At 44.4% G+C, this 14,209-nt stretch overlaps 1 long non-coding RNA gene across 1 annotated transcript; it reads left to right on the top strand.

The window, feature by feature from the left end:
* The first annotated feature begins 136 nt into the window (after nucleotides 1-136).
* LOC309609185 lies at nucleotides 137-917 on the top strand. The gene is made up of 2 exons (XR_014233307.1): nucleotides 137-426; nucleotides 738-917. It is a non-coding gene; the product is annotated as an uncharacterized lncRNA (long non-coding RNA).
* The last annotated feature ends 13,292 nt before the right edge of the window (nucleotides 918-14,209 follow it).

Raw genomic sequence — 14,209 nt, forward strand, 5'->3', positions numbered from 1 at the left:
CACCTGGGCTCCGCCCCGCGCCCGCCCGGGCCCGCAAGGCCCCGCCCCGCCCCACCCGCGTCCGTCCCCCGCGGCTGACTCGGGCCGCCTAGCCCCGCCCGCTGGCGTTTCCCGCCCCCCCCCCCCCCCAAGCCCCGGGCCAGCCCCGTTCTGCCGTCTCCTGGTCAGCCTGGAAAGACGCCCCCCGTGCTTCTCCCGGTCTGTCCCTTTCAGCCCGGACTGGTGCCCAAGACATGCGGTTGTCTTTCAGGAACCTTCTCCTTCAAATATCCTTTTGTCCAAGTTTCCAGCAGGCTTTGCTTTCTCCTAGAGGCTTTTTGGGGACACATCCCGCCCACCCAATCCTTTGCTGCCGGTTTTTTTTTGTGATTTACATGGGGCTTTTCTCTAGCAAAGTTGGGCCAACGCAGCAACGTTGTCTCCATGGTAGGTTTCTGTTCTCGTTCTTTCTTCTCCTCCTAGACCTGCTTTCACTCTTCAAAACTAGCCTGATGAGGTCGGTTGGCAGCTCCATTTCGGGAGATCCTTTTTATACGGACACGGAGAACCCTATTAAGGGTAAAGCTACGTCCTGCCCAGTAAGCCAGACTCCTTGAAAGGGGTCCCTGGTTGGGAGCTTCGCTCTTCCGATGAAGTGTAGGAGTCCCACTTTCCCTTCGCAGACACATTGCAGTCATCCCACCACCCCACCCCAATTGGAGAGCTCTCCTCGCCTCTCTCTCTCCTTGTATTTACAGAGGCGCTGCCTCGGTTGGAATGCTGGTCCTCCTCTTCCAGTGTTGATGTGGTCTTGCTGAGCCAGGCAACTAGGGGGCCCCTTCGCTGTGGAATACTCGGTGCTGGCGGAAAGGCTGGAAACAAAGGCCTCTTAGGAGAGAGAATTGTTGGTTGAATGAATGAATAAACAAACGATCTGACTTACTGCTCTCTTCCTTTTGGGGACGTGGGAGAGATTGGGCAGGGTTGGGTGTGATCACAATTTTTGCTTTCAATGTTTTCCTGAGGAAATCTGTACAACTGTCTATTTCCGTGGCACGTGAGGCTGCGGGTGCCCTCGGCCTGCACCAGTGTTCATGACTGACGTGGGAGGACCCGATTTCCCCTTTACACTCCTTTCTTCCCCCACCCCTTTGACTGGTCAGACCAGTCTCACCTAAACAATACTCTTTCTTGCTTTAGTGCCCAGCTTCTCACTATCACTCAAGGCTTAGTCACTGAGCCTCGGGAAAGCCTCCCTCCTCACCCCTCTTATTGCAGGGACTGTTTTCTAACCCATGTGGCGAGGACTTTTTAAAACCTATGCTGTCTGGTACTCAAAATTGTTCAAGTTTGTAGTCTTACCAGGGAGACTGTGAGCTCCCCAGGGCAAGTTTGGCACTTGATACACATTTGGGGCTGAAAAAACTTCTTTCTTCCACGCACATTCCCTAGTAACACCGATCAACTCTTGTCTGGAAAGCAATCTTAGCAGTGGGTTAGAGAGGACTCGCTGGAAGTTCCTTTCTATCAGGTTTCAACTGATGAAAATCAAAAGATCTTAAATCAGTTCTTCATCCAGGTTAGTCCCCTGCATAGTCAGAGGTGGTTATGGTTGGCAAGTCCTACTCTCAAACTAGTTCTCTTGTCCCTTGGATTTTTTGGTGGTTTGTATTGAAGTGCATGCTTAAGGAAACCTGTAAAATTGAGGGAGTGTGTGTGTGTGTGTTGGGGGGAGGGCTGTAATCTTGTTCTGACTTCTCTATGACAAGAACCTGAACAGTAAATGACAAAAAAGAGGGGGAGGTATTGAAACATTGATTTTTCGTTTGCAAATTTGATTCATGTTTTCAAAGGCCACTTGAGGCATATCTAGTTACCCAAGTGGTTTCCAAGTGAGGCCTGATGTGCTTGAGTTTTTGCCCTCAGGCCCTGGGCTAGAAGGCATGGGACACAGTACCCTGACCCAATTTCTAGGAAACTATGCCGCCAAATTCTTGTTGGTCAGAAGTGCTATGATTTTGCTCTATTCCTAAGCAAATGTTTTAGCAGAACAGTGTCTTTCAGACTGCAGAATGGGACCCAGGAAAGGACAGTGATGAATTCAGTGGATTACTACAAGCTTTTTTTTATTTCTTTAATTCAGTAGAACAAAATAGAATTAAAATATCAGTATGCCATATATAGTAATGCTAGTACTATTCTATAAAACTAATTTTGATTATGTACAAATATGTATATATTCTGAGTTATGAAGTGAAATCTATTTCTTACTGTGGGCTAGGATCAAAGAATTTTGAAAGCTACTAAGAGTAAACCTATCCTAAGACAGGAAAATAATCACAAATATTAGTTTTCAACTCTGGATTTTCAGGAATGCACTGCATTGTCAAGATAGGTCGGTTGGAGTTTTTAGGGAGGGTAGATAGCTATCTTCTGTAGAATTATTTGACCATTATCACCTGATAAAATAGAGTGGGTCTGTTTCTGGGGGCTCTAGTGAGTTGTTTCCCAACCTGTTGTTGAACAAGATCATCTTCAGGATGGTCCTCAAAATTCTGTTTATCCAGCATTTCAGTTTGCCTGAAGTGGGCTCACACATTATATTTGCTTCTCTCTACACTTCATGTCCAGCTGAGTAGTTTCATTCTCAGGTTGGCTTTCGTGGCTTCCTTTGATGTGGCACTAGCCTATATTTCCATCCTAATCCCCCACTATTTCCTTGTGGTAGGCAGCTTCTGAGATGAAGCTCAATGAACCTCACCTGATAGTCATACTCAGCTGTAATCCCCTTTCCTTGAATATGGGTTGGACCTAGTGATGTGCTTCTATTCAGCAAAAGTGACGGTACATTACTTCTAAGATTAGGTTACAAAAAGTCTCTGGCTTCCGTCTTGTTCTCTCTTGCTCTCTCCCTCATTTGCTTTGAGGGAAACCAGCTGCCATCTTGTGAACTGTCCTACAGAGATGCCCACAGGACAAGGAACTAACGTCTCTGGCAACAGCCCAGGGAGGCCTGCCAATGGTCACAAGAGTAAGCATTGAAACTGATCATGCCCAGTTGAACCTTGAGATGACTGCAGTCCCAGCTAATACGTTAGTGAGAGGACCCAGCTGAGCCCAGCCTGGATTCCTGACCCACAGAAATAAGTGATAATAAATGTTTGTTGTTTTACGCCACTAAGTTTTGCTGTAGTTTATCACTCGGCCATAGATAACTAATACATTCCCCTTCTTATACCCTGTGGTTTTGCCACTGTTCTCAAACCATTTCCCATTTCCCATTCAAACTTTACCCACTGCTTGGAATATTCTTCATGCCTCCTCTTCCCTGCTATCACCATGTATCTAAACTCTTATCTTTCCTTTGAGGCCCACCTTAAATGCCAGACCTTTCATTAATTTTTCTTTATTTGATGCTCCCATTTGAAACTGATCTCATTCTATTCAATACTTTGAACGCAGTGCTTTATAAATATCTTTTTGTGGCACTTCTTTTTGTGTTGTCTATGTACCAGATTTTCTGTTACTACCTTTTAGGGTAGAATCTGGCTAATCACACCTGACCTAGTCACTTGTAAAAAGAAGGTACTTTTTGAGTATTTGGATGAATTAAATACATTGAAGTACCTATTTAAGTACCTACCACTACCTGAATTATATTTATTTATCTGTTTACTGTTCGTCTCCCTCACTAGAATATAAGTTCCATGAAGGCAGAGGTTTAATCTGCTTTGATCACTGTTAGCTCCAGTACCTAGAACAGTACCTGGTAATACATTTTTGTTGAATGAATAAATGTAGGAGTAAACAGTAGAAAGCATATTATCTAATATGTCTAAACGGCATCTATCTCATTCCTTACTGGTCAAAGCAGAACTCTTGACTTCCCTAGCAAAACTGTTACTAATTCTTTATAATTTAGAAGTATAACACTACCATTCATAAGGGAGCCCTCCTTCTCCTCAAATACCCAATCCATCAGCTAGTCTTGAGGGTTCTGCCTCCAAATACATTCAGAATCTTGCCATCTCCACTACTCTGGTCCTAGTCCAAGCGACCATCACCTCTCTCCTGGATCACTGCAAACGCCACAGCCTAACTCATCTCTGGGCTTCCGTTCTTGGTGCTTATTGTCTGTTCTCCACCTGGCAGAAAGTAAGATCTTCTCAGAACGTAAATAAAATCCCTTGCTTAAAAGGATAAATTGTTAAAGCCCTCAGTGGCTTCTAATTGCAACCAGAATAAAGTCCATATTCCTCACTCACCATGGCCTTACCTGGTTGTGCCCTTGCCTACCTCCACAGCCTTGTCTCCTGCCACTCTTTTCCTTTTCTTTTCTCTCTTTTTTTTTTGTTGCATCATTCTATCTTCTTTTAAAATTAATTTTTATTGGCGTATAGTTGATTTATACTGTTCCTTTTCACTATGTATTAGCCACAATGATTTTCTTTCTGTCCCTGAAATACTCTAAGTTATTCCCTTTTCAGGGCACTGTACTTGCTGTTTCTTCCACCTGGAAATCTCCTTGCCTCTATGTTTGGGTAGCATCACTTAGATCTGTTTAAATATCACTCCTGAAAAAAAAAAGTCTTCTGGACTTCCCTGGTGGCGCAGTGGTTAAGAATCAGCCTGCCAACGCCAGGGACACGGGTTCGAGCCCTGGTTCGGGAAGATCCCACATGCCGCAGAGCAGTTAAGCCCGTGCGCCACAACTACTGAGCCTGCGCTCTGGAGCCCGCAAGCCACAACTACTGAGCCCACGTGCCACAACTACTGAGCCTGCGAGCCACAACTACTGAAGCCCGTGTACCTAGACCCCATGCTCCACAACAAGAGAAACCACCGGAATGAGAAGCCCGCACACTGCAATGAAGAGTAGCCCCTGCTCCCCGCAACTGGAGAAAGCCCACACGCAGCAACCAAGACCCAATGCAGCCAAAAATAAATAAACGTATTTAAAAAAAAATTTTTTTTTTTGTTTATAAATTTATGTATTTATTTATTTTTGCTGTGTTGGGTCTTCGTTTCTGTGCGAGGGCTTTCTCTAGTTGCGGCGAGTGGGGGCCACTTTTCATAGCGGTGCGCGGGCCTCTTCACTATCGCTGCCTCTCTTGTTGCGGAGCACAGGCTCCAGACGCGCAGGCTCAGTAGTTGTGGCTCATGGGCCCAGCTGCTCCGCGGCATGTGGGATCTTCCCAGACCAGGGCTCGAACCCGTGTCCCCTGCATTGGCAGGCAGATTCTCAACCACTGCGTCACCAGGGAAGCCCCATATTTTAGTGTTTTTAAATCCATTTGTGTAAGCTTTTTATATTTTAAAAGTCATAATTGTAGCTCCAGTTTTTCCATTTTTGTCTGCCTTTTATTTTTAAAAAATTTTTAAAAAAGAAATTATTCTAGCTTATAAAAAAAAGTCTTCCTTGACCATCCTAGCAAAAGTTGCCCCTTGCATGCAATCTCCATTTCCTCATTGTCGTATTTTAGTTTTTGTATTTTTTCATGGTATGAGAACAGATTATTTCATTATTTGTTTATTTGCCTATGATTTCTTCCCCCTTCCTGCATTTTCCCTCTCAAACTCCTTTCTGGAATGTTAACTCCACAAGGATAAGTCTTTTGGTTTGCCCATCGTTGAATCATCAGTGCCTAGAACAGTGCCTCATACATTGAAGAAGTTCAATAGTGTTGATTTAATTAGCACATTTAACTTTATCCGTCAGTGCCTAGCACATAATAAATGTCTGTTGCAATGACTTGATGGTGGAAAAGGACAGATTTTTCCTTGAGGCCAGTCTTCTGTAAGCCACAAGCATGAAAACTTATTTCAAGAATTGCTTTCTAATGGCTTCATTTTACCTAATTAATATGACTTTTTGCAATGTACACATTTTGACATTCTTGTCCAGACAGTGTTATTGAAAATTCAAGTATGGACACTGGCATTATGGAGGAATAGTGAACTCCCACCCCCCTGGCCCATTTCCCTTCAGATCAGATGCCTCCCTTTATTCCAATGACTTCCATATTTTCTTAGCATTAATCTCTCCCAGGTTCCTCAATAAATTCCTTTCTCTACTCTTTTTTTTTTCTTATATTTTATATTTTATTCTTGAGATTATGTTTACTAGGGGCTCAACAAATGAAGGGCTATATTTTATCTTTGTTAAGACAGCTCCTAAGCCCCAAGCAATAGTATTAACTCTGAGCACCCGAGTGACTTCGGCGTGTTTTTCTGGTATTGAAGGATACTCTACTAGGTAGCAATTGCTGTGTAAAAATTATTCCAAAACTCAGTGGCTGAAACTCTCAAAGTTTGTATGAATCAGAAATTCGAGAGCAATTCAATTGTGTGTTTTAGCTTGGAGTCTTTTATGAGGTTGTAGCCATATGATAACTATTTCTGTAGTTATCTGATGGCCCGACTAGGGTTGGAAGATCAGTTTCTAAGGTCACTTACTCACATGCTGGCAAGCTGGTACTGGCCAGTTGATTTTTCTCCAAGAAGCTTTCTCCACAAGCCTGACTGAGTGTCCTCATGACACGGTAGCTGGCTGATCCCAAAGCAAGTGATCCGAGAGATCAAGGCAATGCCTTTATAAACTAGACTTTTACCCAATGGCCTTTTCCTGTGACCCTGGAATGGTCCATTTTGGTAGGTGTGGTATATACTAATGAATATGAATGAAAACAGTGTCAGAAAGATGATGGATTTTTAAAATTGACCATGGTTCTTTCACTGGGTAAACTGACACCTGCTAATTAGCAGTAAGCGACTTTAAAATTTCAGACTCATAATTTTCCAAAATAGAGCGATTTAAAAATACTTTTATTTGTGCGCTTCTTAATTGTTAACAGTCTGTTTTCTTGTCCAGAGAAAAATGACAGCGACTGAATGATGTGTTCTACTCAAAACATTCTTAGGCCACCATGGACTTATATTCCTGGCCTTCAGTCAGTTTCCAGACCTTTCTTTGCCCAGAGCTAAGATACTGAAATAAGGATTTATTAAAATTAACATACCTGCAATTCTGGTTCTTAGCTGGAAAGCATTTTAATATCTGGGCTTGGTTCCGGGATCTTTATTCAGGTAAAACTCCCACTGTTTTGGACGAAATCTTTGGCACCTGGTGTCCGATTAAGACGCCTGCGTCCACCTCCAACTAACCTCATCGTGGGACACCTGGTGCCGACGCCACTTCTCAACCCCCCTCCCCATTCAGTGACACCCATCCGAAAGGACAGCCCAAGACCCCACCAGTCGAGGAAACTGTTAAATGTTGTTTGCTTTCTTGAAGTGAACCACGCACATAACACACCCCTTTTGAGTGAAATATCGTCATTGTGTAACCATCTGTCACCCCTGGGTGGATGAGGCCAACAAACTCCCCAAAGTTGCTGTCTTAGGAACACATTTTATTCGTGGCTGGAAAAACGAAGTGGGGAATGTTATGGGGTAGGGAAAACAACTTGTTTATTTTCCTGGTGGTAAGCGGGGGTAAGTAAACTATTTACAATAGGGCCGAGTACACGCTATGTTCGAACGACGAGGCAACGCAGGGCGTTAAATGAGTAGAAGGCAAGACGCCCACTGGAACCATCTCCTTCCTTTGTCTTCCACCCCCCCCCCCGCAAGAGGTATGGGGGGGACCCGTGTCACGCGGATCGGAGGTGGCGGGGCCGAGGGGGCTGCGGCGCCCCAGAGGCGAAGGCGAAGGCGCCAGGACGCCGCTCCTCGCCTCTCAGGATGCCAGCCGGGTACACACAAGGTCGGGGGCAAGACCGCACGGCGGCTCGGAGCTCTAAGGAGGGTCGCTAAGGAAGTGCGGGCTGCCGGCCGGAGGGCCAGCGGCGCAGGCGGCGCCAGCCTAGGGGGCGGCGGCGGGCGGGACGTGCGCAGAGCCGCTCCCGGGGAGAAAGGAACCTCCGCGGGGCGGGGGGGGAGGGGGGGCGCCGGGCTGCGGCCGGAAGGCCGGGGACCGGGAAGGGGGTGGGGGTGGGGGTGGGGCAGAGGGGAGAGAGGCGGGGCCTCGGGCGCGCAGCCCCAGTAGGTCTCCGAAAATTTTCCACTAGGGCTCCGAGCGCCAGTGCCGCCGAAGCGCAGCCCGCCCCTGCGCACCCGAGGCCACGTGACGGTGACTCAGCAGGCGCCGCCTCCCGGACCCCGGGCGGGGTAGCGGAGGGGAGAAGAGGAGGACCGGGAAGGGGAAGGCGGGGGGAGGAGAAGAGGGAAGTGATGGGGGAGGCCGGGGAGTCCAGGAGAGAGGAGCCAGTGGTGCGGAGGCGCGGGCCTTTATCTCGGCCCCCCCAATGCCCCCCTGGTCCAGCTCCGCCAGCTGGGAGGCTGCCAAGTGCACGCCAGCCAGGCTCGCACCGGGCGCGCCCAGCCCGCGCCTACGACCTGGGAAACCTAGACTGCTCTAAACATCAGGGCTCTTCTCGGGGTCCTTTGAGGAAAGCCGCAGGGGGCCTCGAGGCCCTGCGGAGTTTTCACAGACTCGCCTGGCCGCGTGGGAATGCCCTGCTGGGGAGATTGCAGTCTGGGAAGCGATCACGCCCTGTTGGCAGCTGGCGGTGCCTGTGTACGTGGCTCTTGCCGTGGGGAACTGTGGCTGTGAAAGCGTGCACCGGAGGGAGGGACGAAAGGGTGAGAGGCCTTGACCCATCCCTTGTGCCCGGGGAGTCCCAGAGACACTGGTATTTGTCAGATGAAACTCCCGGACCCACGAGGAAATCCTCGAGGCTTCGGTGAACGTGGGATTTGTTGTGCAGCAGGTTCCAGATGGTTCCCCGTTAAGAATTTTGGAAATCGAAATCGGCGAAGATTTCCTCTGATCCTTCTGCTGCGTTGAGTAGACATTACACAGACACCCCGCCCCTATCGCTGGTCTTATAAGGAAACATTTGTTCCAGAAGTACTCCACTGCTTCATCTCCAGTGTTTTTTTAAGTTCTTTCTAGTAATTGTGACCGTTTCCTTTTCCTCAAGTCGCTCCATCAAAGTCTTGGAAGCAAATTAAAAAAAAACAAAAACAAAAACAAAAAAAACTAGCCCGAATTAGGAAGTTAAGATCTTTGTTTACCGACTGCTTTGCCTGGGAAGAAAGCGTTATGGGTTTGCTCTTTCCAGGTTTCCTCACAGCCTCTTCTGGGGGCTTTTTTCTCTCACTCCCACCTCGAGGCAAAAGTACAGACTGGGGACTTGCCGGATGTCCCTTTTTTTCCACACCGGTTTTAACTTTCCCTCCAGAACTGTGTGTATTGTTTTCTCGTAGGTTTCTGCAATTAGAATTATTGTAATTAATAAGAATAGCTAATGTCCTTGTAGTACTTGGGGCGGGCACTATTTTCAGTTGTTTACAAATATGCGATTATTTAATTCATCCACTGTGTGAAGTAGGAGCTATTATTGTCCCATTATCCAGCTTAACTTCATTCCTTAGAGATACGGAAATTGAGGCACAGTCGAGTTAGATAACAAGTCCCCTCCAGCTTGTAAGGGAAAGAACTGTAATTTGAACCCAAATTGTCCGAGGTAAATCCCACGTTGTGGTCACAATGCTATAGAAATTCCCTACTAACTAACAAGCATAATTGCATTGAAATATTAAATTTACATTTTGTTGGGGATTTTTTTCCTTCTACTTATTTAGCCTTCCTGAAGTTTATTTCAGAGAAATGTCTAAATTTAGTTTGGATAGAAAATCACACATAATTTAAAAAAGAAACTCTTAAGAAACCATGCGTTCCAGGGCAGTATTACATTTTTCTTACATGGAAGATTATTGAAATATTTGACCTGGGAACTTATTTTCCTTAGGAGAAATGTCTCCACATATACCTTGAGCGCCTAGGACATGGTGAGCCCTCCAGGAAAATGATGAAGCGGTTCAATCATCAGTTTGAAAAATATATATCGATTGAAATGTGCTCAAGAAGTGAACACCCTTGAAATGGTCGATGACATAATGCCAAATGAAAAGGAAATTTCCACAAAAAAATATAAATATTAGGTGGATTCAACAGGGAAGATACTCCAGGTTTTTTCTTTTTTTTCTTCCTGGAACCTTCTTTTCTGCTCTTGAAACCTTCCCTGAGCCTCCAAGATTGGGTTAGAAGCCTCTTCTGTGTGCTCCTGTGGCACCTAGAAGCTATGCCTGCAGTGGTACATTGTATTCTCATTGCTTGCTCACCTGACTCTACCTCCCAGGAGATTCTTAAGTTTCTGGAAGGGCATCCTGTCTTTCTCAACAGTGTGTCACCAGAGCTCAGCACAGTTGTTTGTCCTAAAATAGGAGCTTAGCAAGCAATACTAGTTAAAAGGATGAGTTTACTGGTCAGCCTTGTCTTGTTAGGATGTACTGAGTTGGGATTTAACAGAAACTGTGAGACCAGTGTACCCATCGGGGACATAGTCTCTGTCCAAACTCCTCCCACTTTCCTCCTTTCTTACATTTCCTTGTTTTCTTTCTCTCTCTCTTTCTTCCTTTCTTTCTTTCTTTCTCTCTCTCTTTCTTCCTCTCTCTCTTCCTTCCTCTCTCTCTTTCTTCCTTTCTCCCTTCCTTCCTTCCTTTCTTTCTTTCTTTCTTTCTCTCTCTCTCTTTCTCTCTTTCTTTCTTTCTCTCTTTCTTTCTTTCTCTCTTTCTTTCTCTCTCCCTTTCTTTCTTCCTTCCTTCCTTTCTTCCTTTCTTTCTTTCTTTCTTTCTTTCTTTCTTTCTTTCTTTCTTTCTCTCTCTCTTTCTCTCTCTCTCTCTCTCTCTCTCTCTCTCTCCCTCTCTCTCTCTCTCTCTCTCTTTCTTTCTTTCTTTCTTTCTTTCTTTCTCTTTCTTTTCTTCCCCACTAGATATAAACTGCCCGGTCAGAGATATATATTTTGAGTGTGGGTATATATCCCATTGTCCAACTTGTTATTTTGCACATAATAGTTTTTTGATGTTTATTAGATAAGAGCAAAAACAACCTCTGAAAAATTTTGTGTCGGGTTAGTTTATTTCTGCACCCAATTAATAAATAACCACAGTCTTAATCCTGACCTCACAATTTGGGGTATTTAGAATGATAGAATTGTAGGATTTTTTTTTACTGCTGAGGGGAACTTGATAACTCTCTAAGACAGCCACTAGCCACAAGAGGCTATTTAAATTTAAATTGATTAAAATAAAATTAAATTAAAAATTTAGTTACTCAGTAGCATTAGGTACATTTCTGGGGCTCAACAGCCACGTGTGACGAGTGGCTCCTCTACTGGGCAGAGATTTTCATTATTGCAGAAAGTACTATTGGACAGAGATGATAGTTACAAAAAATAGGTAAAAGGGCATAGTTTTATTAACTTAAATATATCACTATTACTAAAAAACATTTCAGATTGCATAGCAGTTCTTTCACATACAAACAACAACACATTCCTGTTTCAGATGTGTGTTATTTCACATAGATAAACATTTTTTTCTTAACAGTTGTGTTTAATGCACATTTAAACATATTCAGAAGAACGGATGGTTCAAAAGGATTCCTCTTTGTATTCCCCTAACATGACTATTCACCCCAATTGATCCTTTGTGACTCAATTTTTTTCTGTTTAAAAATACTTTAATCGACTTGAGTCACTGCACAAGTTTGACATTCATTAGATTTGGCTGTGCATTTTAAGCTCGCATGACTGAGAAACTAAAATACTCAGTAATGTTGGTAAAGGACAAATGCCAGATAGTTTTGGACTGACCAAATATATATTTAATGACATCACACATGCCATCCGGACAGTTCTCAATTTACAAACACTCTATTCTGAAGCAGCCCAAATATAAAACATACGGGTGTACTTTCCTTAAACTCCTCCTTAGAACAGTATCGCCAAGGTAGCCATTGTACAAAAAATTAGTCAATTAAATCAATCAATCAATCAATCGATCTTGGAATTTTTAGAGAATGGATAGCTTGAGTTGTGGAGGCAATAAAGACGCTGTGAAAAACCCTGGGGAATTAATAGAGGTTAATTCCACAGTAGAGCAGATTTGCTTAAGTGGTAACCCCCTGACAAAAATAGCCTAGCTCCACCTTTCTCCATCAGGCCCCGCCCCTCCTGGCCGAGTCTCTCTCCCCCTCCCCAAGTGTTTCACAGTTCTCCAATTTCATTTGTAATCCAGTTTCGGTTCTGTGAGTTCAAAGTTTTGTGGCCTTACTTCTCTGAGCCTCAGTTTTCAGAACTATAAAATAGGAATAATCACATGCTGATTGTCAAGAATTAAAGGAATATTTATGTGCAAATACTTTATAGATTAGAAAATTAATACAGAAACAAGAGACTGTGATTGTATACTTCATAAAACTCAACCCTGACCCCCACCCGAAGGTTAAAGGGCCCTCAGGACGTGCTCATGACCGGCTCTGATCGGAATCTGATCAGTTCATCAGAATATTGAGGCCAGTTGATGGCTTGAAGGTTCTGGGAGTTGGGTGGGGGGACGTTCTGGGAAGTGGGTGGGGGGACGTTCTGGGAAGTGGAAGAAAGATTTAAGAAAGGAGATGGAAGGCTGTGAAAGAAAATAGTTCAAATTTGGCAAGAGTTTGCATAAATACCATCTTTTCCTTTGAGGAATGAATGTAATTGCCTGCATTTTCTCTCTGCTTCCTTCTGTTTCATTGATTATTCCTGAGGCTAAAGTTTCTACTTTACATTCTAGTTCATCTGACGTAGCGTGTTTTTAAAAACTTAGCGTTGCTTACTTTGATTTTCCAGTCGTCTTTTGCTGATGGAGCGTCTGTGAAGGGCAAATTCAAAGTACAACTGGCTGCCACAGCACAGGGATAGGAAAGTGGTAGTTGTGGTTCTTGGAAAGGGCCTCGGCAGCTAAGCCTTTAACTCTTGGAGAAGCAGTGCCAGTCACAGCTACTTGCTGGCCTAGGGCAGAAGCAGCAGTAGTTAGAGCAGAGCAAATCAAGCCAAACCAAGCAAAACCAAACAAGTAAAAATGGCGGTGGGGGGAGAGCGAGAGCCGGAGAGCAAGAGAGTGAGAGCGAGAGGGGGGAGAGCGAGAGCGAGAGAGAGAGAGAGAGAGAGAGAGAGAGAGAGAGAGAGAGAGAATGAGAATGAGAATAAAAGAGAATGAACAGGGGAGTGGAGAAGAGGAAGGGAAAGACATCAAAGAGAATGATGGATAACATACAGCATGTATCAACTCATTTAAGCTTCATGACAAGGTAATGAGGTAAGCACTATTATTATTACCCCCATTTGACAGATGAGGAAATTGAGGCACAGAGATGTTGAGCAACTGTTCCCAATGTCACACAAATCCTAAGTGGTAGAAGTGGGACTTGACCTCAGACAGTCTGGCTCTGGAGTTTGTGATCTTAACCACTACACTAGGACTTCTCAAACTTTCTGGTCTTAGAACTGCTCTCCCCTGCCCAAACACACACACTTTCAAAAATTATTGAGGACCACGAAGAGTTTTGTTCAGGTGGGTTATTCTATTGATATTTACCATCTTAGAAATTAAAACATTTTAATTCATTAAAAAAATGAACCCATAAAATGCTAACATAAATAGCATTTTTAAAGTGAAAATAGCTATATTTCTCAGAATAAAAAAATTTAGGGAGAAGCATGGCATCGTTTCACAGTTTTGCAAATTTCTGCCCTATACTATACATCTTTTAGAGTCAGGGTGGTTAAGAAGAGAGAAGGAAATGAGAGGCTGAGAGGCTCTCAGAGGGGCTGAAAGGTATAAATGGTGAGAACTCAAGGCCTGTCTGGGTGAACACCCATATGGCCTGCGCGAGGAGGAGATGACAACCAAATAATTGTTCCTGGACTGTATAGAGGATCCTCTGGATTTTCATGCCTACTTGAATTCTCAATAGGTTGTTTGGATTCTTTCTCTCTCTCTCCCCGTGTGTGTGTGTGTGTGTGTGTGTGTGTACACACATACGTATACATACATGCACACACACATTTCTATACACATATATTTACACACACACACATGAACAAATGTATTTGAGGTTCATTAAAAAACTTTGAATCTAGGATAGCTTCTGAATTGGGAGGGATTGTAGAGATTATCTGCCTAGTCTTATTTTATGGAGGGAAACAGCTGAGGCCAGGCAGGAAGATGACTTACTGCTGGTTGAACTGCAGGATAGCAGCAAGACGGGTGGCAGAACCCAGGTCTCCCGCGTCCTCATGCACTTCAGAGTGTCATGTCATGGGAATTAATAAATCGTATT

The sequence above is a fragment of the Balaenoptera borealis genome (assembly GCF_965194805.1).
Source record: "Balaenoptera borealis genome assembly, chromosome: 13".
In the NCBI taxonomy this organism is placed as follows: domain Eukaryota; kingdom Metazoa; phylum Chordata; class Mammalia; order Artiodactyla; family Balaenopteridae; genus Balaenoptera; species Balaenoptera borealis.